Consider the following 26,244-nt stretch of genomic DNA (forward strand, 5'->3'; position numbering starts at 1 on the left):
GTGGCTTCCAATTAAGGATAGCTTCTACCTTGCTGGAATCTACCTTGATCCCTTCAGCTGACACAACATGTCCCAAAAAGGAGATTTCTTTCAGCCAAAATTCACATTTCGATAATTTGGCATATAGCTGTTTCTCCTTTAAAGTCTGCAGTACAATCCGCAGGTGTCTGTCATGCTCTTCTGCATTCCTCGAGTATATCAAAATGTCATCAATAAACACCACCACAAATTGATCGAGATATGGTCTAAAGATAGTGTTCATCAGATCCATAAAAGCAGCTGGAGCATTTGTTAACCCGAATGGCATTACTAGAAACTCATAGTGGCCATACCGAGTTCTGAAAGCAGTTTTTGGAATACTTTGCTCTTGCACCTTCAACTGATAATAACCAGATCGCAAATTAATTTTGGAGAATACAGCTGCACCCTTCAACTGATTAAACAGATCATCAATGCAAGGCAATGGATATCCGTTCTTTATTGTCACCTTCTTCAACTGTCGGTAGTCAATGCATAAGCGGAGAGTACCATCCTTCTTCTTAACAAACAACACTGGTGCTCCCCAAGGTGACACACTAGGGTGGATGAAGCCCTTTTCAAGTAATTCTTGCAATTGTATCTTCAACTCCTTCAACTCTGCTAGTGCCATTCTGTACAGCGTTATGGAGATTGGATCCACACCAGGCATAACATTAATTTCAAACTGCACTTCTCTTTCCGGAGGTAATCCTAGCAATTCATCAGGAAACACATCTGGAAAGTCATATACTATAGGGATGTCCTTCAATGCTGGACTCCCCACTTGGGTGTCTACCACATGTGCCAAGTATTCTTCACACCCCTTTCTTATCATTTTTCTAGCTAGTGTAGCCGAAATGATGTTTGATGGCAATAACTGCCTCTCCCCATGTATTACCACATCACTGTACTAAGGGAGACAAAAAGTGACTGTCTTCAACCTATAGTCAATCATGGCATGATGTGTCACACCCTACTCCCCCGTAAGATGTAACATGATCCCGTATTACACCTAATGAATTACCGTACTTCGCCTATCGATAACCCATTAGATATACTACAAGGGATTTTAAAAACAATTTTTGTGAAAGTTAAATCATCGATTAAAATCTGGTGTTATAAAATTTTTTCAAAATTTCGATAAAGTGCCGGCTGTATTTTGAGAACACAGTTCTTCAATCTTGCAAAAGAAAATGCTCCCAATATGTTTTCTCAAATACAACTTCAATAACTTCATTTGCACTCATAATTCAAATCTCAATAATCAAATCAATCTCCTCATAAAAGAAACATTTCATTGATTATAAGACTCAAAATTAATATTACAAAACTATTCAGATAAATGAAATCCCAAATTTACTTTTACAATAATTTACATTTAATTACATACCAAAATACTTTACAAGAGTTTTTATACAACTGCTTAAATAATTTACATACATATTATTACATGCATATATCAAAACCTATGTACATGGGTATACCTATGATATACCTAGAGCTGATCTGAATATGTCTTCAAAGAAACTTATTCACTACTCTATGCTCTTTTTACCTGTGACAGCATACAAAGCTATTGCTGAGTGGTGAACTCAGTGGTGCACAACTATAATTTAAAACATAGTACAATATACATTGACAAAATTTATAGTAAATAATTTGGAAATCTGAATACTCATCAAATTCTAAAACTCAAAATATTCATTGCCAATAATGTAAATCATTTGTATAAAATGACTTCGATCATGAAATTCAATTTGTCAAATCATAACTAACCATTTAGGTAATTCCAACAAAATCAATTATACATAAATCATAATTGAAATCACAATTCTTTACCATTTAAAAGCCATTTTGTATCTCAAAAATCATTCTGTATCTCAAAAATCATTCTTTATCTCACTAACTATGCAAGACTAATCCGAAAGGGTCATATTCGATGTGATTCTAACTCCCTATGGTCGGGGAGGTCGAATCAGATTGTAACTCCCTATGGTCGGGGAGGTCGAATCATCGTGCACAGTACCATCACAATAGTGAATCTTCCGCAAGGGCCATAACGATAAAATAAACTTAGATCTAACCTCAAATCAGAGGAAAATCTAAGCCTGTGCACGTACCATGGTAATCAAAACACAACTAACTCCATTGTCTTCTCAAAAAATGAGAGAGATGGGTAATAACCTAGTCAAGCATCTATAGTGAGATATAAAACAATATCACAATCCTTTTAGTGAGCATAAATCACAATATAATTCGATTCAAAGCCAATTCCAATATCCAATAATTTTTATGCTCATCACAATTCAAAACATGTTCTATCACAATTTTCCAAAACATAATTTATTCAATCCATAACAATGCTTAACACTTGTGGAAATACCATTTCACAAAGCTAAATTCATACATACTATAACAATTTTCAATAATCATTGAATTAAATCCAATGCTTGTTAAACATAATACATAAGAAAATATATGTCATTTAATCATATGAAATATTCAAACAAAATTAGTTAAAAACTAGTTGTGCACAAACCTCTGATAACTGTCTCTTTGTCTTGACTCAGTGTTTCCTTCCCTTTCCTTGAGTTTTTGCTAACTGAGAAACACAATTTGAAGTGTTTCAGTACTTAATTAAACTGTCTCTAACGATAATGTTTGATAAATAATTCACTGAATGCTATTATTTGCTTAATCAACTTAATATATCGACCCTTGATGCGTTTTAGGTAATTTAGGTTTTAACGTTACTAATATGTCACATTCGATAGTCTTTTAGGGTTGGTACATGTTACCAAGTTCATTGCCATGTATACTGCATTTTCTTGCAATTTGCTGGATTCCGGGATACTAGTTTGACCTAGCCGGACGACCTAGTTTTGTCGGTTTTTCGGGTTTTGGTCAAAACTATAAACTTGTAGATCTATGTCTTATGGAACGCGGGGCAAAATTTCAGGTCATTCTGAGTTATGTAGACCAAGTTATAGTCATTTTACTATTGCTGGTCAAATTGCACCAAAATTGGTCATTTTAGGTCACTTTAGGTCATTTTAGGTTCGGCCAGTTTTTAGACCCGAACTTATGCAAGCTGTTTGATTTGCTTATGGTCATTTCTGGGCTTAGGTGTCTTCATAAGACTTGTAGATATGGGTCTTCATGGTTAAAATTTCAGGTCAATTGGACCTGTTTTGAGTGAGTTATGGCCTAAACACTAACTGCTGCCCAAATGGTCAATTTTCAGGCCTCATTTGCACTTAATCCGGATTTGGTCATTTTTCAAGCTACCTTGCAAGCAGAATATTGGTAAGCTTTCTTCATGAAGGTTGGCACATTTTGTGCCTAATTTCACCTCCAATTGGTGTCATACCAATTGAAGCCACACACTTAAAGTTATAGGCCTAAAACTCAAACTGCCTTATTACATTTCTTGCATACACATCAAGCATCACTTTTAGCACTCACCAAACTTTAACATTCAAACCAATTCTTGTTGTACCACAACCTAAACATAATTCACAACACATTATAGGTCATTTTGGCAGCTTACAATTACATTCAACATACACCAACAAGTGCAGAATTTTTCAATCCAATTTACAACAATTCAATCACCAATTCATGCTCATTTACATGTCCCACTTCACACCACCATACATACACTCAAACTGCCATAACAACCAACACATTTTAACATCATTATTCCATAAACCAAGCATGAATTCCAGCATTCCTCAAGAGTTAGCAAACTGCCACAATGGTACACTTACATTCTATTACTTTCCAAGTTTTAAATCTCATTTTACACTTATATATACTAAGTATACATTACCCAAACAATTTCCTACACAATATACATTTAATTAATCATTTAATTCACCATTTACAAGCACAATTAAACTGCCTTCAAGGTGTTTCCATAGCTGCCAAAAGTACACATTCCTATTCAACATCAAACCTCAAAATTTTCTTCATAAATCAAACACCCATAACACCCTTACAAACCTTAACAAAGCAACAATCAAAAACTCAAACTTACCTATGGATGAGACTTCTCAAATCTTCAGTAAACTTCTTGATTTTGGTATCAAACTCTTCCTTGTGATGTGGGGATAAACTTTAATGAAGCAACCTAGGTGTTTGGATGTGAAATGAAAAGGATGATGACGCTTGAACCAATTGCGGCAATGGAGGTTTTGAGAGAGTTTTATTCAGCATGGTGAGCCTCAAGGTTGAAGATGAAGTTTAGTGGAAGTAATCTGCCCATGTGATGTTAATTTAATCCCCAAAGTGCTCCACTCACCCATTTTTAATGATTTAATAAGTGAAAAGTGTTAATTACCCAATTTGAACCCCATTTTTGCTATTTATATTAGGTACCCCTAATTTAATTTTCCATTATATTTTCTAAGTGTAATATCATGTATTTTCAATGGACATTTAGGTCAAAAGACAACTCGGGGTGTGAAATGACCACAATGCCCCTGTTCGGGTTGCATTCCCGATTTTTCAGTAACATCGGGTTTTGTCTGTTTTTCGATTTCTCACTTTTCTTTGTACTAATTATTTAATTTTTCTTTGATATTTCTAATGATATTTATACTTCAATTGATGTCTCTTTAAGTCTTAAAATTAATTTCTAGGGTTCCCTGCAGTCCAGGGCTAGTCAACGTCCACGCCGTGACTTCCCAATGCGGTTACCCATCGCTAGGGTTCCCGGCTCGCTTAACTTGGTTGCACTTCTTTACTATTATTTTTCTTTTGTTTTTCTTGTATTTTCTTTTCTTGTATTTCATTATTTAATGTCTCCTCACTCATCGAAGTGTAGTTCTAGGCATCCTAGTTGTCCGGACAACACTAGTCACCGGAACAGTAGAACGCATTACCGAACATAAGGGTTGTTACAATTCTCCCCCCCCTTAAAATAAATTTCGTCCATGAAATTTTACCCAATAGTCATCTTACAATAGTCATACGTTTATTTTTTTCCTTTTATACGATCGTATAATCTTCTTTTCCTCAAATTTGTATAAGACTTTTAACAATCTAATACAACGTTTAATTTGTTTGTATATCACCAATCTTCTCTTACTATTGTCCTATCTAATATTTCGATTCATGTTCCTTCTTGAATGACCCTTGAGGTCATGTTAGAATCATTTATCTAATCATTGGTCCTTTGACCATTCTAGTCCATAGTCTTCCTAACATTCGTAACATTTCTTTGTTATATTTGAACCAATTGTTTGAATTTTTTTTTTCATGACTCTGTTTATCTGTCAATATTCTATAACTTACTTCCTTTTGTACTGAACTATAACCTTTCGATATTCTAAGCTTTGAGTTTTAATTTTCAAACTTATTTCTAACAATTAAATTCTGTCCTGGCATAACTATACCAAAATCGATGCCATTGGTAACTATTCTTATCTAGGTACACTATCGGGTAGTACGTAGCTCTACACAATAATCTCAAGTCAGTACTGTAATCTGCAGCTTACAGTATAAACATCAAGAACATTGCATAGTTACTACGATACATCCCAATAGATCAAACTTTCCTATCTTTTATCCTTTTCGAATTCACCGATACCTGAAACTTATTCTGATTAGAATATCCATTAACAATTAACAACTGGAACATCTCTGCCTTCATCTAGAACAAATCTATTACCGCATTTTACTTTTATGTCCTCTTGCCTTACATTAAGTAGGCTTGCCATTTAGCTTTATAATTTATAGTGTGTTAGAAAATACTTTTCGCCGATAAACTCTTCCAAAACTAAATTCACATATTATCACAATCCTTATCTTAAGGACTAATCACTAATGCATCAAAATTTATTCCCCTGTAAAGGAATAACAACAGAACATATAGTTCTAACTCTAACATAAAAGCATGCAGACCCTAGGTCAAACAATATATAAACGAAGAGTGCCATCCTTCTTCTTAACAAATAATACTGGCGCTCCCCATGGTGACACACTAGGGTGGATGAAGCCCTTTTCAAGTAGTTCTTGCAACTGTACCTTCAACTCCTTCAACTCTGCTGGTGCCATTCTGTATGGTTTTATGGAGATTGGATCCACACTAGGCATAACATTAATTTCAAACTACACCTCTCTTTCTGGAGGTAATCTTGGCAATTCATTAGGAAACACGTCTGGAAAGTCATATACTGTAGGGATGTCCCTCAATGCTGGACTCCCCACTTGGGTGTGTAACACCCCAAAGTTCGGTAGTGCGTTCTATTGCTCCGGTGACCAGTGTTGTCCGGACAGCTAGGATGCCTAGAACCACACTTTAATATGAGTGAGGAGACATAAAATAATGAAATGCACGAAAAGAAAATACAAGAAAAACAAAGGAAAAATCATAGCAAAGAAATGTAACCAAGTTAAGCGAGCTGAAAACCCTAGCGATGGGTGACCGCACCGGGAAGCCACGGCGTGGACCGTTGACTAGCCCTGGACTGCGGGGAACCACTGATAATTTGAATCACTGACAAATTATTTATTTCAACCACAATTTATCAAACAATGCATAATTTAAAGGGCGTTGTCAACAATTCACACAGTTGAACCCATGACCCAAAATTCAAATAGATGCCGTATTGTGCACCACGACATTTCACACTCTCCCAATAACTGAGGCTAAAAGGGAGGAACAAAGACTAGCTAGTATATATGAGTACTCATTTAACTCCGTAACACCATCCCTGTACCAACTCCGTACATTCTACTGTTCCGGTGACCGGTGTCGGTCCGGACAGCTAGAACGTCCGGAAAAATATTTAAACTAAAGTCGGGAATCATAATTAACTCAAATATTAATAAGAAAAATTTAGTAAAAATTTTTGAAATAAAATACAACCAAGTTAAACGAGCCAGTGCCCTAGCTATGGGTAACCAGAGGGAAGTTGCGGTTCTCGCAACGAGGAGCCCTAGACCCGGGGGAAAAATTATAAAATAATTTTTGGGACTCCAGAGAAGGGTTATTGAGGTTCCCATGGCATTAGAATGCCAAGAAAATACCTAGAAAAAATTTTCAATCGGTACAGACAATTTTGACCCGTTAAGCCAAACGGAGGGCATTTTGGTCATTTCGCCTTCAGAGGTGATTTTTGGCCGACTTGTCCAGTTGAGTAAATAATTAATATGACATAAAATATGAATAAACATTACTAGAAATTAAATTGAAATTGAGTAGTGATGAAAAGAAAAGAAAAATCAAAGAAAAGCTTATTTATGACATCATTGTGATGTCATTTAAAACTCACCAACCAATCACAAGCTAATAAACTTTCTTAAATACTTAAAAGAGACAAAATGAAGACCAAAATAATTAAATTGCAGCTGACTTCTTCTTCTCCAATTCCAGCCGAAATCTCTCTCTCTCAACCTCCATTAAACCTCACTTCCCAAGCTCCCTTTCTCCTTTGTTTCCACCACTAAACCCTAAACCCCTTCATTAAAAACTTAATCACACCTCTTGGGGAAGTGTTTGGCAGCCTAGAAAGTGAAGGAAAGTGAAGTTTTAAGTGGGGAAAAATCTGCCCTATTCAAGGTTAGTGCATATATATACTTAAATCTCCTTTATTCCATGTTAAAGCCTTAAAGTGAGCAAGAATTTGTAACTTAAATGAATGAAATTTATGTTTATGCATGCCTTGAATTTAGGCAGCCCTAATAAGGGAACAATAATGGAGTGTCTTGATGATTTTAATGGACTTAGAATGAATTGGAGATTATGTTTAAGCTATATATCTACATAGATAATGATTTAGTGTGCTTAACCAAGGTGCATGGGTAAATTGGAATGGAAACTAGGGTTTTGAGGGTGAAAAATTGACTTGGCTTAGGAAATTGTTAGAGCAGATTTTAATGGTCAATTAGTGACCATTTTAGGTAAGTTGACTATCAAATGGACTGAAAAATAGGATTGCAAAGTGAAGTTGCAGGCTGCCCTAGGACAGCAGCAGAAGGACTGAAAATTCAGTCCACTTGCACTGCCATAACTTTGGCTGTGTTGGTCCAATTGGTGTTTGGCCAATTGGACATGAAACTAGGCTTATAATGGCACATTTTTGCTGAAGAAACCATGCCCAAAAGACCAAAGCAAGAGGACCAAAACTTGGCCCCAATCCGAACACTCTGCAACAGCCCCTGCAGAATTGAATAAATGAACAGTAACTGTTCATTTGGCCATAACTCACTGTAGATTTGGTCAATTGACCTGAAATCTTTACAGCAACAAGTTAAGACATAGACAAACAACTTTCATGAAGGAACATACCCCAAATTATGGCCAGAACCTAACTCAAATGGCAGTGGCAGTCACTGTTCATGTTACTGTAGATATGGTAATTTCTGTAGATTGGCAATCCGGCCAGCTGTGGTTTTTGAGCCATATCTGGAGCTACAAAACTCCAAATGGAGTGATTCAGAAAAGGAAATTCAACTAGACAAAATAAGGAACAACTTTCATGTTTGTCATTTCCTCAAATTTCCACTGTAACAGCTCCTAATGGAACAGTGAAGTTATGGTACAAAATCTGAAAAATCTGCTCCTTTGATTTAATGCTTGGAAATGGTATTAATGCTCAATGCCAACAAGTTTTAAATAAAAAATGTGGTATGTTGGGAGTGCCAAAGTTAATGTACATATTTTCTATCCAAAAGTCAACATTTTTGTTGACCAATGAGGTGAATAGTAACACCAAAACACAAAATTCACAAATTGAAGAATTTAAAAGTTTCAAATGCCCTAGTATACCTAACAAGATTGGTTTGGATAGTTTGGCATGCCAATAGGGTTCAGTTAGCAGTACTGCACATGGCGATATGCCATTCTGTGATTTCATGGCTTTTAGCCATTCTGACTTTGTATTGAGACTTGGCCTTGTGCTCGATATTATTCTGACTTGTTAGCCGCTCATTGCCTAATGGAAGATGCATATGTGACCGATGACGTGACGGCTCGAGGTACTAGGTACCAGATGCGGTTACCGTTATCCATCCGATCGTCTAGTGTAGGTTACTTGGGGCAACCAAATGATTAAAAGTGAATAAAGTTAATGAAATAATGAATATACCAACACCAAACAAAGAAAGCATACACATTCTATACACATTTATTTTCTTGCTATTTTCTTTTATTATATTATTGCACCACTAAGCATTATTGCTTAGCGCGTTGCTTTTGCCACGCGTAGGTACTGGAGATCCCGATTGTGAGCCCAGTAGACCACAGACTGGGTGAGTCCATCCTGCTGTTCTGCACAGTGTCCTTGTCACCTCAACTTCTGCAGTGCATTGGTAGGACACTAGGTGTCATTTTGGCATTCTGTAAATAAATTTTGATTTTCATATATGTAATTAAACTTGTGTAATGTATATTGATGTTCATGTAAATTATGAAAATTGTATTTGTAAATGGAAAAGTAAATGTTTTTTTGTGATATATATGTGAGCATCACATGTGATGGATGACTGAGAATTGAAATTGAAATGTTGAGATTTTGGATATTGGAGTTTGAGATGATGGAATAAAAATATTGGAAGTGTTTTTAACAGGTTCCGAAGAACTGTTTCTCCATTTTAGCCGGTACTCCGCCGGATTTTCTTTAAAATCTTCGGAACCTCAAATAAATAATACTTTTGATAAATGGCTAAAATAAATTATATTTCATAAATTATATTCACAAGCATGGTATCAATTAATTAAGGTATATTAGAATGTGCCGGTACACCGTGTGGCATTACTTACTCTGGTATACTGTACACGGGTAAGGGGTGTCACATTTAGTGGTATCAGAGCACGGTTTAGGCGTTTCTGGGCCTAGATTGAGTCCATACCATGCATTGCATTTGTAAGAGTCGAGGTGACACTAACGCAGATCTGTTTATCTTTCTTATTTTGAATAGGATATGGATCCTTCATCTCAGAGAGCCATTGAGGAGGAAGTGGAGAGTCATGCTCCACTGCAGGTGAGGCCGGGGCATGAGAGAATCTGCTCGCTTGATTCAAGCGAGCACCTTTCGGCCTCCACGAGCCATGTTCCAACAAATGGCCGACTTCTTCGACAAATGGCCGGGTAATGCCGGCACCACCACCACCACTACCGGCTCCACAGTAATCACACTGAAAGGCTAAGGAAGTTTGGAGTCGTGGACTTCTATGGCAAGAGAGAAGATGACTCATTGCGGTAGAATTGGTTGAGCAGGCAGCAGAGTACTAAAACAACTCCACTGCAGTCCAGAGCAAAACTTGGAAGCTGCCATCTCTTTACTGCAAGATGATGCATATGAGTGGTGGGACACCGTGTCCAGTGAAGTGCAGATAAAAGCTGTAACTTGGGACTTCTTTCTTTCAGAATTTAAGAAGAAATATGTGGGTACTGTATATCTGGAAGAGAGAAGAAGAGAGTTTATTAACCTGAGGCAGAGACAGCTGTCAGTGGCCAAATATGAGAAGGAGTTTGTCCGATTAAGCCGTTATGGAAGGGAGATAGTCTCTAATGAAGCTGAAAAGTGCAATAGATTTGAAGAGGAACTAAATGACAACATCAAGATCCAGCTCACTACCTTGGGAATCACAGAATTTACCAAGTTAGTGGAAGCTGCAATAAAGGTGGAAAAAGTAAGAATCAGTGAGCAGACTAGAAGAGAGAGACAGCAGAAGAGGGGACCGGGTCAGTCTAGTTCAGCCCCTGCATTTGGGAAGAAGTTCAAGGGTCCTCCTGCACAGAGTTCGGGTCAACCACAGGGTCAGGGTCAGTCTCAGGGGCCCAGGCCACAGTTCACCCCTAGGAGAGGTCAGTCCACACCATCAGTGGGCAGCTCTCCAGGGATGGGGTTCAGGGGACCAGCCCCAGCATCTTCTGCATGTCCGCATTGCCTGAAATGGCACAAGGTGGAATGTTGGAGAGTAACTGGTGCCTGCTTAAGGTGTGGGTCAACAGAGCATCAATTGAAGACCTATCCACGCAAAACTATTACAGCTGCTCCAACACAAGCAGACAGACCTGCTCCTGCACCACAGAGAGGTAGAAAATCTGGTAAATCTGAGGTGGTTGGACCATCACAGAGGCCTGCATCTGAGCCAGCAGAGAGGCTAGATAACAGACCACCTGCCAGAGCTTATGCCTTGAGAGCTCAGGAGGAGCAAGATGCCCCGGATGTCATCAGGGGTACGTTCTCCCTCTACAATACTCCTGTGCATGCATTGGTGGATCCAGGATCCACTCATTCATACATCTGCATCAACTTACCCGTAGAAAGGGGGATACTAGTAGGGGAGAGTGACCAAGACATTCTGGTCACTAATCCATTGGGCCACAGTGTGGTAGTGAACAAAGTATACAAGGGTTGCCCATTAAGGATTCAGGGATATGAATTCTTGGCAGACCTAATTGAGTTGCCCTTCCATGAGTTTGACGTGATATTGGGAATGGACTGGTTGTCACGTCATCAGGCAATAGTTGATTGCAAATTGAAGAGAATTTCTTTGAAAACTTATGAGGGTAATGAGATCACAGTTGTGGGGGAAAGGACAGATTTCTTGTCCAATGTCATCTCAGCCACAGTTGCAAGAAGAATGATGAGAAAAGGCTGTGAAGCCTACCTAGCACATGTGGTGGATACTAGGCAGGCTAAGCCAAACTTGAGTTACATACCCACAGTAAGAGACTTCCCAGAGGTATTTCCTGAAGAGTTGCCTGGTTTGCCACCAGAAAGGGAAGTTGAATTTGCTATTGAGACAACTTTGTCAGATCTGACACCCATTTCCATTGCTCCTTATAGGATGGCACACACTGAATTGAGGAGTTGAAAACTCAGTGCAAGAGTTGCTTGATAAGGGGTTCATACGCCGATGTGTCACCATGGGGAGCTCAGGTCTTTGTTGTGAAAAAGAAGGATGGGACTTTGAGGCTATGCATTGATTACCGCGATTGAATAAAGTGACATGAAGAACAAATATCCGTTGCCTAGAATTGATGATCTGTTTGATCGGTTGAAGGGAAGCAGGAGTATTTTCTAAAATTGATCTCAGTCGAGGTATCATTAGTTGAGGGTGAAGGATGCGGATGTGCCAAAGCGCATTCGGGACCCGATATGGGCATTATGAGTTTCTAGTGATGCCCTTTGGCTTAACAAATGCACCGTGCATTCATGGACCTTATGAACCGTATCTTCCATCCATACCTAGATCGGTTCGTAGTGGTCTTTATTGATGATATTTTGGTGTATTCCAAGACCGGGAAGAACATGATGAGCATTTGAGGATTGTTACGCAAACCACGAAAGAAAAGAAGTCTGTATGCTAAAATTTGTCCAAGTGTGACTTTTGGTTGAATGAGATTGCATTCCTTGGACACATAGTGTCGGTGATGGGATTAGGTGGATCCCAAGAAAATAGAAGCGATGATGGAATGGAAGCCTCCCGAGAAATACAAGCGAGTCGAAGCTTCTTGGGGCTAGTGGGTATTCTGAGAAGATTTGTGAAAGGATTTTCCCTAATAGCTGCTCCAATGACCAAGTTGTTACACAAGAATGTCAGATTTGACTGGAATGAGAAGTGTCAGACCAGTTTTGAGAAATCGAAGGCTATGTTGACAGAGGCACCAATGTTAACACAGCCAGTGTCAGGAAAGGACTTTGTGGTCTATAGTGATGCCTCACATAATGGGTTAGGGTGTGTATTGATGCAAGAGGGGAAGGTGGTCGCCTATGCTTCCAGGCAGCTAAGGCCACATGAACAAAATTACCCTACCCATGATTTAGAGCTTGCAGCAATTATCTTCGCACTGAAGATATGGAGGCATTACTTGTATGGTGAAAAGTGCTATATTTACACAGACCACAAAAGCTTGAAATACTTGCCAACCCAGAAGGAGCTCAACCTTAGACAGAGGCGATGGATTGAATTCTTGAAGGACTATGATTGTGTAATTGACTACCATCCTGGGAAGGCAAATGTAGTTGCTGATGCTTTGAGCAGAAAGTCCATCACAGCTTTGACATCATTGAATGCCCGTCTCACTTTGATTTGAGATGGAGCTATTTTGGCTGAGTTGCAAGTGAGGCCAAACCTGCTACAGCAGATTTTAGATGGGCAGAAGGTAGATGAGAAGCTAATGGTTATTATGAGCAAAATCCCAGAGGGAAAAGCAGCTGACTATGAGGTGAAAGCAGATGGGTGTCTGCACTACAAAGGAAGACTGTGTGTACCAGATAATGGGGAATTGAAAGCCAATATTCTAAAAGAGGCACACACCAGTGTATATGCTATGCACCCAGGAAGTACAAAGATGTATCATGATCTGAAGCTTCAGTATTGGTGGCCTAGTATGAAGAGGGACATAGCTGACTATGTGACTAAATGCTTGACATGTCAGCAAGTCAAGGCAGAACATCAAGTTCCATCAGGTTTGCTATAGCCTATACGCATACCTGAATGGAAATGGGATCGGGTCACCATGGATTTTGTAAGTGGTCTGCCTCTCACCCGGAAGAAACATGATGCAGTATGGGTGATAGTTGATAGATTGACAAAGTCAGCACACTTTACGCGATTGGGATGACTACTCCTTTGGAGAAGTTAGCGAGTGTATATCAGTGAGATAGTTAGACTGCATGGAATTCCACTTTCCATCATATCTTATCGAGACCCAAGGTTTACATTAAGATTTTGGAAGAAGTTGCATGAGTCCTTGGGTACACAACTCCATTTCAGCACAGCTTTCCATCCTCAGACGAATGGGCAATCAGAAAGAGTAATCCAGGTAAACAATTGAAACCAATGAAATTGATACAAATATTGAATAGAAATGATAACAATAACATGAAATATATGTCAGGTCCTTGAGGATATCTTTGAGGAGTTGTGTCATTGAGTTTGAGGAAGTTGGGATAGATACCTCCCAGCGCGAGTTTGCATACAACAATAGCTACCAAGCTAGCATTCAAATGGCCCCATATGAAGCCTTTGTATGGGAGAAAATGTAGAACTCAGGTGTCTTTGGACTGAATTGGCGAAGACAAGCGGTAGGGCTGGACACAGTGAAACAGTGAGGAGAAGGTAAAATCAATCAAAGCCAACTTAAAGGTTGCCTCGCAGACATGTAAATCTTATGCCGACCTGAAGAGAAAAGAAATAGAATATGTGGTTGGCGACAAAGTGTTCCTCAAGGTGTCACCATGGAAGAAAGTGTTGAGGTTTAGAAGAAAAGGTAAGTTGAGCCCTAGGTTCATTGGCCCATATAAAGTCATTGAACGTGTGGGTCCAGTGGCCTATAGGCTAGCTTTACCGCCAGAGCTGGACAAGATCCACAATGTGTTCCACGTGTCCATGCTCAGAAGATACCGCTCAGATCCTTCACATGTCATCTCCAGAGAAGAAATTGAAATACAACCGGATTTGACATATGAAGAAGAACCTCTACGGATCTTGGCTCGGGAAGTGAAAGAGTTGAGAAACAAGCAAATTCCATTGGTGAAAGTGCTTTGGAGGCACCACAACACCGAGGAGGCAACTTGGGAAAGTGAAGAGACGATGAGGCAACAGTTCCCTCAACTGTTTGCATCAGGTAAATTTCGAGGACGAAATTTAAATTAGAGGGGAAGAGTTGTAACACCATCCCTGTACCAACTCCGTACATTCTCTTTATTCGTGACGGTGTCGGTACGGACAGCTAGAACGTCCGGAAAAATATTTAAACTAAAGTCGGGAACCATAATTAACTCAAATATTAATAAGAAAAATTTAGTAAAAATTTTTGAAATAAAATACAACCAAGTTAAACGAGCCGGTGCCCTAGCGATGGGTAACCAGAGAGAAGTTGCGGTTCTCGCAACGAGGAGCCCTAGACCTGGGGGAAAAATTATAAAATAATTTTTGGGACTCCAGAGAAGGGTTATTGAGGTTCCCATGGCATTAGAATGCCAAGAAAATACCTAGAAAAATTTTTCAATCGGTACAGACAATTTTGACCCTTTAAGCCAAACGGTGGGCATTTTGGTCATTTCGCCTTCAGAGGTGATTTTTGGCCGAATTGTCCAGTTGTGTAAATAATTAATATGACATAAAATATGAATAAACATTACTAGAAATTAAATTTAAATTGAGTAGTGATGAAAAGAAAAGAAAAATCAAAGAAAAGCTTATTTATGACATCATTGTGATGTCATTTAAAACTCACCAACCAATCACAAGCTAATAAACTTTCTTAAATACTTAAAAGATACAAAATGAAGACCAAAATAATTAAATTGCAGCTGCCTTCTTCTTCTCCAATTCCAGCCGAAATCTCTCTCTCTCTCAACCTCCATTAAACCTCACTTCCCAAGCTCCCTTTCTCCTTTGTTTCCACCACTAAACCCTAAACCCCTTCATTAAAAACTTAATCACACCTCTTGGGGAAGTGTTTGGCAGCCTAGAAAGTGAAGGAAAGTGAAGTTTTAAGTGGGAAAAAATCTGCCCTATTCAAGGTTAGTGCATATATATACTTAAATCTCCTTTATTCCATGTTAAAGCCTTAAAGTGAGCAAGAATTTGTAACTTAAATGAATGAAATTTATGTTTATGCATGCCTTGAATTTAGGCAGCCCTAATGAGGGAACAATAATGGAGTGTCTTGATGATTTTAATGGACTTAGAATGAATTGGAGATTATGTTTAAGCTATATATCTACATAGATAATGATTTAGTGTGCTTAACCAAGGTGCATGGGTAAATTGGAATGGAAACTAGGGTTTTGAGGGTGAAAAATTGACTTGGCTTAGGAAATTGTTAGAGCACATTTTAATGGTCAATTAGTGACCATTTTAGGTAAGTTGACCATCAAATGGACTGAAAAATAGGATTGCAAAGTGAAGTTGCAGGCTGTCCTAGGACAGCAGCAGAAGGACTGAAAATTCAGTCCACTTGCACTGTCATAACTTTGGCTGTGTTGGTCCAATTGGTGTTTGGCCAATTTGACATGAAACTAGGCTTATAATGGCACATTTTTGCTGAAGAAACCATGCCCAAAAGACCAAAACAAGAGGACCAAAACTTGGCCCCAATCTGGACACTCTGCAACAGCCCCTGCAGAATTGACTAAATGAACAGAAACTGTTCATTTGGCCATAACTCACTGTAGATTTGGTCAATTGACCTGAAATTTTTACAGAAACAGGTTAAGACATAGAAAAACAACTTTCATGAAGGAACCTACCCCAAATTATGGCCAGAACCTAACTCAAATGGCAGTGGCAGTCACTATTCATGTTACTATAGATATGGTAATTTCTGCAGATTGGCAATCCGGCCAGCTGTGGTTTATGAGCCATATCTGGAGATACAAAACTCCAAATGGAGTGATTCAAAAAAGGAAATTCAACTAGACAAAATAAGGAACAACTTTCATGTTTGTCATTTTCTCAAATTTCCACTGTAACAGCTCCTAATGGAACAGTGAAGTTATGGTACAAAATCTGAAAAATCTGCTCCTTTGGTTTAATGCTTAGAAATGGTATTAATGCTCAATGCCAACAAGTTTTAAATACAAAATGTGGTATGTTGGGAGTGCCAAAGTCAATGTACATATTTTCTATCCAAAAGTCAACATTTTTGTTGACCAATGAGGTGAATAGTAACACCAAAACACAAAATTCACAAATTGAAGAATTTAAAAGTTTCAAATGCCCTAGTATACCTAACAAGATTGGTTTGGATAGTTTGGCATGCCAATAGGGTTCAGTTAGCAGTACTGCACATGGCGATATGCCATTCTGTGATTTCATGGCTTTTAGCCATTCTGACTTTGTATTGAGACTTGGCCTTGTGCACGATATTATTCTGACTTGTTAGCATTGTTACTGCCGGAAGATGCATATGTGACCGATGGTGTGACGGCCTGAGGTACTAGGTACCCAGTGCCAGTTTACCCGTTATCTAGTCCAGTCGTCTAGTGTAGGCTACTTGGGGCAACCAAATGATTAAAAGTGAATAAAGTTAATGAAATAATGAATATACCAACACCAAACAAAGAAAGCATACACATTCTATACACATTTATTTTCTTGCTATTTTCTTTTATTATATTATTGCACCACTAAGCATTATTGCTTAGCGCGTTGCTTTTGCCACGCGTAGGTACTGGAGATCCCGATCGTGAGCCCAGTAGACCACAGACTGGGTGAGTCCATCCTGCAGTTCTGCACAGTGTCCTTGTCACCTCAACTTCTGCAGTGCATTGGTAGGACACTAGGTGTCATTTTGGCATTCTGTAAATAAATTTTGATTTTCATATATGTAATTAAACTTGTGTAATGTATATTGATGTTCATGTAAATTATGAAAATTGTATTTGTAAATGGAAAAGTAAATGTTTATTTATGATATATATGTGAGCATCACATGTGATGGATGACTGAGAATTGAAATTGAAATGTTGAGATTTTGGATATTGGAGTTTGAGATGATGGAATAAAAATATTGGAAGTGTTTTTAACAGGTTCCGAAGAACTGTTTCTCCATTTTTAGCCGGTACTCCGCCAGATTTTCTTTAAAATCTTCGGAACCTCAAATAAATAATACTTTTGATAAATGGCTAAAATAAATTATATTTCATAAATTATATTCACAAGCATGGTATCAATTAATTAAGGTATATTAGAATGTGCCGGTACACCGTGTGGCATTACTTACTCTGGTATACTGTACACGGGTAAGGGGTGTCACAAACTCTTCCCTAACTGGCAAGCCAGAGAGGAAGGAACTCGCCCCATCTAGTGGAGGAGATATCTCACTAGACAAGCTAATGAGAATTCACAACATATTTTGCCATGTCAACTGTGGTTTCAAATCATTTTCAAAATAATTTCTATTTACAAAATGTTTACAAATCATCAACATATTAATCATCATAAATTCATGCTCAAGGTTGGCAACACATCAAACTTAAAATTTACAATCCTCAAAACCATGCAATAAATCCTTAAATACATAAGAAAATTTACATTTAATTTATACAATTTCATTCAACAAATTAAAATCCTCAACTAAAATTTAAGTTTAGGTATTACTATTCATTTTATTAGTCAACTAAAATGTTGACTTTTGCATAGATAATAGGTACATTGATTTTAATACTCCTAACATACCATATTTTGCATTCTAAAATTATTGGTATTGGTTGCCAATACCATTTCTAAGCTTAGTGTTAGTTGTTCAAAATTTTCAGATTTCAAGCCTTGTGTTTACTGTTCCATTGGTCATTTTTATAGTGGGAATTTGGTAAAGTTATCAGCATGAAAGTTGTTTCTTATTGTGTTTACTTACATTTCCTTTTTTGAATCACTCCATTTGGAGTTTTTTAGCTCAAGTTATGGCCTAAACACCATAACTGGCCGGATTGCAAACTTTCCAGATTTTCTGGACTGACCAAATCTATAGTGTTTTGTGCAGTGATTGCAGGTCACTTTTTTAATATGTTATTGTCAAAATTTGGGTTAGGTTTCTTCATGAAAGTTGTAGGTCTATATCTCAGATTTCTGTTGGTAAAATTCTAGGTCAATTGGACCTTTCTACACTGAGTTATGACCAAATGAATAAACACTGTTTATTTGGTCATTTTGCCCAAGCAGAATGCAGGTCACCCGGATTAGGGCAATCTTTAGGTCTACTTGGTTTGGTTTTCTGAGCAGAGTTTCTTCACTAAATTTGTGCCATTATGTGTCTAGTTTCATGTCCAATTGTCCTTGTACCGATTGAACCTCTACAACTCCAGTTATTGCTGCCCAAACCTGCTGGACTCACACCCAGTCCTACAGGTCACCAAGGGCAGCAACACTAACTTAAATTCCTATTAAACAAACCACTTCATTTCTTATTCACACATAACCAAATGGTCACTAATTGACCATTAAAACTTACTTTCACCATTACATGATCAAAGTCTCAATTCCATACCCAAACCCTAACTCAACCATCTCAAATCATGCATTCAATTACCTTTCATTATCCTAACAATAGATTAGTGTTAAAGAGCTACCACAATACCATTTTAATTCCATGAAATCCTCAAAACCCTACCGAGTTCAAGGCTACTGAAAATATTGGGGATGGTATGCTTATGATTTTATTTAAATTTCTTTGTAAATATCCAGTAATTCTACTCCTTCCACTTGAATTTAAAGAAAGAAAACAAGTATAGTCACTAACCTCTAATGGAGTAAATTTCAATCTTGCAAGAGCTCCTTCTTTCTACTTCTTTTTGTTATCTTTACCTTGCCCAAGGTGTAGTGAATTTTTTTTGTGAAGACAAATAAAGCTTTTATGGTAAAAAGCTTGAAGTACTCAAGCTTGAAAGGAAAAAAAATGGTGGAGTGCTAGGAAGAGGTTTCGGCTACCATGGAAGGAAGAGGAAGATGAAATGATTTTTTGGTCTTCCTTATCCCTTATAAAATTTTTATTCAATTTTGTTTGGTGGAAGAATTTTTAATAAGGTCATGCTTATGTCATTATTTGTCTTTTATTTCATTTTTTTTACTTCTTTTACTTATTTTTAATAAATTTTTTATCAATGTTTGTTCATGTTTTATGTCATATAATTCACTTACTTAAATGGAAAAGTTGGTCAAAAATCATCTCTGAAAAATAAATGACCAAAATGCCCTACGTTTGGCTTATTGAGCTAAAACTGTGTATACCGATTGATTAAATTTTCCTTATGTTTTCTTAACATTTTACTATCATGAGAACCCCAATAATCATTCCCTTAGGTCTCAAAAATTATTTTATGAAGTTTTCCCTGGGTCTAGGGTTGTTAATGGCCTTCACTGTTACTTACCCTTCGGGTTACTCATCACTGGGGTTTCGGCTCATTTAACCTTAGTGTATTTCATTCCTCAAAATTTTTCTTGATTTTTATGAGCATTGTTTGGTTTATTTATAACTCCTCACTCTAGTCTAATTATAATTTCAAATATTCTAGCTGCCCGGATCAACATTGGTCACTAGAACAGTAGACTGTACAGACTAGCTAAAGTGATGCTGTTACATGGAGTACATATCTTGGGCAACATTTTGGGAGAAAAAAGGGAGAGATTTGAAGAGGTTTGACAAGTTCCACTTGAGGTACATGTCCATTTCTTCTTCCTTTCTTTGTTAAAGTTTGTGTTGGTGTTGTGATGAGTGGATTTATGAAGAAATGTTGAGGTTTTGATGAGTTAGGGTGGTGTTCCATTTTTGGCAGCCATGGAAGTTCAAAGTACTTAGCTTGCTTTTACATGTAATTGATCGAAAATCATGTTGGTTAAAGCCATAAGATGTTTTAGCCAATGTATTGTATGTGTATGTGTGAATTGAGCAATTGAAATTAAGGGTTTGTAAAGGAAATTCAATATCTAAGTAAACTGCCATTTTTGGGTAGCCTTTAAACCCATGAAATTATGTATGATATCATGAAAATTATTGATGAATTCTGGTGGAGATGATGTAAGGGCAGTTTATATGATTGAGGATGGAAGTTATATGTAGTGGTTAGGAGCATTCATGTATATGTATTGCTTAGAATTAGATATTGTGAATTGGAAGTGTAATTGGTGCATTGTAAATTGGTTATATTCTGCCCAAAGTTACAATAATGTAAAGTAATGAATAGTTATGGTTAGTACCAAATGCAGAATTAGGTTTGGGAAGTGAAGTATGGCTAGTTGAATTTGTGAATGGTTAATGCTTCAAAAATGTGTTGAGGGCAGTATGTGTTTTAGGCTATAAATGGAATTGTGTGATTCCAATTGGTATGAGGCCAATTAGAGGTGAAACTAGGAACAAAATGTGCCAACTTTCATGAAGAAAGCCTATCTAAATTCTGTCCAGAAAGTGACATGAGAATTGACCAAATCCGGATTAGTGACGTTGCAAACCTGAAAACTGACCATTTGAACAGTAGTCAGTATTTTGGCCATAACTCACTCAAAACAGGTCCAAATGACCTGAAATTTATACCATGGAAATCTTAGACATAGAGCTACAACTCTTATGAAGACACCAAAACCCAGAAATGACCATAATCAAGTCAAAATTTGTGGCAAAAGTTTACTAAGACATAGACCTACAAGTTTGTAATTCGGACTAGAACCTGAAAATCGAGGGAACTAGGTCATCCGGCTAGGTCAAAACAGCATACCAAAATATGATAAATTGCAATAAAATGCACTACACTTAAAAATAATAATGGGAACATGTACCAACACTAAAGGACAATAAATGTGACATATTCGTAACATTAAAATTTATTCCCCTGGAGTGCATCAAAGGTTCACATTATAGGTTGACTAATGAAAGCAATAGTATTAAATAAATTTAATTATTGAACTTTATTGTTAGAGACAATTTAACTGAGTACTGAAACACTTTAAATTGTGTGTTTCAGTTAGCAAAGACTCAGGGAAGGGGAAAGAAACACTGAGTCAAGGCCAAGAGGCTACTCTTCAGAGGTTTGTGCACAACAGTTATTTCTTTTGAATTTTCAATTGAAATAAATTATGACAAATTGTATGTTATTGCTTAAATTGTGGAAAAATTGTTTGAATGGAATTTGACGGATACTTATTACTTGAAAAATATTGCAAATGGTTTGAAATCACAGCTATCATGTATTTTGATTGAATTCCTCGCTAGCTTGTCTAGTGGGATGAATTCACTTTGAATTCCCTCTCTGGCTGAAGTGTTGAGGTGTGTGCCTGTTGAGAACGAATAGGATGAGTACTCATATAATTGCTAGCTAGCTATATTATTCCTTATTAGCCATTGGCTTTTGGGATGAATTGGACTTTGGAATTATGATTAAGCTGTGTGTGTGCTTTATTGATATTCATTGAGACATTGTGAAATGGTGTTTAAATTCTTTATGGCATTCTATGCCTTTTGAATTTAACTATGATTTTAAGTATCCACAGTTTATATGATCTATGGTTTATGGTTTTAAATTTTATTTCCTTAATGTTGTGCACCACTGAGACATTGACTCAGCGATAGCTTTTTCATTGCTGTCGCAGGTAGACAGACAGACAGAGCAGCAGAGTAGGCTACTTGTGCTACACTTTGGGATATTATAGGGTATATTGAGTATACCGCCTTTTTGTAAATTTTGTTGTAATATATGTTCATTGTATGTATATATTGTACTTGTTCTTGAGCAGTTGTAAACTGAAGTTGTAATATATTTCTCTTATCTCAGCTTTTAAACTGCTCAGTCATTTTATAGTCTATCTTTGGAAATACTAGAAATTGATGTTGAATTGAGTTTTACAAATGTTGAGAAATTGATTTGTGTTGAACCATATTGGAGTTTGTGATTGAACAAATATATTGGAAGTGATTTTTACAGGTTTTTGAAGAACTGTTTTATTCAAAATACAGATAGCACTCTGCCAAAATTTTTATAGAAATTACTGATGCTTCGTATGTGTTATTTGGCTTCACTTTAGTTAAAAAAAAAAAAATTAACACCTATCAAAAGTGCTCACCATAGTAAAAATAAATAAGAAAAGTTTTAAAATCTCTTGTAGCGTATTTAATGGGTTATTAGTAGACGAAGTTTGTTAATTCATTAGGTATACCACGGGATCATGTTATACCTTACAGAGGGGTAAGGCGTGACTCAAATGGTCACTAATTAACCATTAAAACTCCACTTAACATTAAAATACAATAACCTTCAATTCATCACAAACCCTAATTAATCAAAGTCTCAATCTCATGCAACTCCTAAAATTCCCAACTCCAATCCATATATACACATCAATTGACATCAATACACAAGTTTAATTGTAAGTAAATCATCAAAACCCTTACCCTCTCTTGGCTGCTAAAATTTATGGCTTTCAATTCCTCAACATATTCTTTCAATTCTTTAAATTTCTAAACTCATTTCATACTCCTACCATCAATTTTAAAGAAAAAAGGAAGAGATATGGCACTAACCTTATGAGCAGAATTTTCCCTTAGCTAACTTTAATTTTTCCTTCACTTTTTCCTCTTCAAATTGCTGCCTCCAACTTGCCCAAGGTGTAAGATCAATTTTTCATAAAGAGGTTATGAGTTTTTATGATGTAGTTGAGTGAGAAATGGAGCTTGGGTGATGCATCAATGGAGGACTCTTTCTCTTTCTCTTTGGTTCATTTTGGTTCGACTACTTGGGAAGAAGAAGACTGCTGATTTCTTTGTTTTTATCTCATTTTGGCCTCATTTTTTTATCCCTTTAGTTAATTTGTGAAATTGTGATTGGGTGGGAGTGCTTAGTGACATAAGCATAAGGTCAAAATTGCAATTTTAATTCATTTTCTTTTCTTTTCTTTTCTACTCAATTTCAATTTAATTTTTAGCAATATTTATTCATATTTTATATCATAATAATTATTTACTGAATTGGACAAGTTGGCCAAGAATCATCTCTGAAGACGAAATGACCAAGATACCCTCCGTTTGGCTTATTGAGCCAAAATCGTCTATACTGATCAAAAAAATTTTCTAAGCCTTTTCTTAGCATTCTAATTCCATAGAAACCTCAATGACTGTTCTCTGGAGTCCCAAAAATTATTTCATAAATTTTCTCCTGGGTTTAGGGCTTCTAGCTGCGAGGACCACAACTTCCCACTAGGTTACCCATCGCTAGGGCACCGGCTCATTTAACTTGGTTGTATTTTATTTCTAAAATTTTTCTAGATTTTTCTTATTATTATTTAGTTATTTATGACTCCTCACTTTAGTCTAAATATTTTTCCAAATGTTCTAGCTGTTCGGACCGACATTGGTCACTGGAATAGTAAAATGTACGGAATTACTACAGTGAGGGTGTTACAATTTTTCCCCTCTAATAAAAATTTCGTCCTCAAAATTTACCCTGTGTAAATAGTCGAGGAGCTACTACTTCCTTATTTCTTCACCTTACCAAAGAAAATGAATCTGCATTAGTGTCACCTCGACTCATATGAATGCAATGCATGTTATGCACATTGTCCCTTTCCATCTATCTATGCCTAGGAACGCCTAAATCATGCTTTGATACCACTAAATGTGATACCCCTCACCCTTCTACAGTATAGCCGAGCAAGGTGTGCTACATTCGGTGATGGAGCACCCTAGCTTATCTTACTTTATTTCTTTAAAAATTTTGATTCGTTTAATTTAATATCATTTATTTTTCAACGGAGAAACTAACTGTCACACCTTACCCCTCTGTAAGGCATAACATGATCCCGTAGAATACCTAATGAACTACCGAACTTCACCTACCGATAACTCATTAAGTATCCTATAAGGGATTTTAAAACAATTTCCTTACTTTTATAAGTGGTTAGCATTTTCTAATAGGTATTAAAATCATTTAATTAAAGATGAAAACTAGTTAAATTTTTTTTCCCATTTTATTTTTCCACAAATTTTATAAAAATTTCGGCAGAGTGCCATCTGCATTTTGAGAAAAAAGTTCTTCAAATACCTAAAAAAAAAGCACTTCCAATAATTTGTCTCAACAACTTCTTCAAATTCACAACCATCCCAATCAATTTTAACATCATTTATCAATTTCCAAAAATTCAATCCACAATTTCCAATATTCAACACTCATCAAAATACCATTAATCAATTTCATTCAATTTTAAGCAAAATACTTCCATTCATATTTCATTAAAGATAAAATAATTTATATACATCATTACAAAAATTTACATTAAGAGAAATTCAAACTAAAATTTATTACAAACTTTATACAAACTGCTCAATACCAGTTTTACATGTCCATACCTTTACACACATTACATACATTAAAATAAATTTTTACAGTCAGGGTATAAATTATACCGGTAGCGTCAAAGCAGGGAGCTCATCAATCCTCAGCAGCTCAATCTGCTGCTCCTCTAGTATCTAAATCTGCGACAGCAATAACAGCCATCGCTGAGTACTAGGACTCAGTGGTGCACAACATACTAAAATAATCTTTATGCAGAATGTAAATCATATTTATTCAAAAATTGAACTGAACATGAGAATTTAATACAAAACATGAATTATGAGATTTTAATCCAAACAATTCCATTTCGAAGTATCAAAACACATTTCATAAAACCCCCAGTTATATCATGCCATTCGAAACAAATATAATCTCAATAGCCAGAGGCTAAGGAGAAGTCACATCACAAGGCTAGCTAGCTAGCTCAAATATATGGATATCCATTTAATTTATTCTTCTACTAGCACACACCTCAACACTTCAGCCAGAGAAGGAATCAAAATTTAAAACTGATTACCCCCACTAGTCATGCTAGTGAGGTGATCAAATATATGGCCATGACACTGTGGTTTCAAAACTCATCTTAACAATTTACTAAACATTTATGCCATATCAAATATACATAAATAACTTCCAACAATTTAAATCAAAAGCATCATAAATACTTCATCATAATAATGTCACAATTCAATATTTCAAATTATTCAAAACAATATGTAGAAGATAATTTACAGAAATTATACGTTGTGCACAAACCTTAAGCAAGTCGCCTCTTGGCCTTGACTCGATTCCTTGGGTTCTTTTCCAGTGTTCTTTTCAACTGAAACACACAGTTTCACAGTGTTTCAGTGTCATAACTTAGCATAAATCCAAAAATAAATTTAATTTCACTTTTACCTAGCTCTAATGTGCTAAACTTGACGTTCTTTAAAATTTATGTTTTGGGGTTACTATTCACTACACTGTTCAAGTCAATTTGTTGACTTTATAAGGCTTAATAGGTATGGGAATTCCAAGTTCACCCAGATATCACATTTTGGTAACTAAATTTATCGATTTTGGTTGTTTACTCAAAATCTAAGTCTTTTAGGCAAATTTACAAATTTTTAGTTTTGGTGTCTTAAGTTGCACTGTTCCATTGGTCATTTTTCTGTTAGAATTTGGCAAAACTTTTTGCATAGAAAATGTTCCCTATTGTCTTAACTTTATTCTTCTTTTTGAATCAATCCATTTGGAGTTTTTTAGCTCAAGTTATAGCCATTTGAATCATGGTTGCCGGATTAGACTTAACCCAGATTTCTGGGCACCAAACTGGTTCTGGCAGTTTTAGGTCACCAAATTTGGGTGGCCAAATGACTTAGTTAAGGGCATAATTTGGGTTTGTGTTCTGCATGAAAGTTTTAGGTCTATATCTCAGCTGTCCATTGGTAACATTTCAGG

This window comes from Hevea brasiliensis, chromosome 10 (genome assembly GCF_030052815.1).
Source record: "Hevea brasiliensis isolate MT/VB/25A 57/8 chromosome 10, ASM3005281v1, whole genome shotgun sequence".
In the NCBI taxonomy this organism is placed as follows: Eukaryota; Viridiplantae; Streptophyta; class Magnoliopsida; order Malpighiales; family Euphorbiaceae; genus Hevea; species Hevea brasiliensis.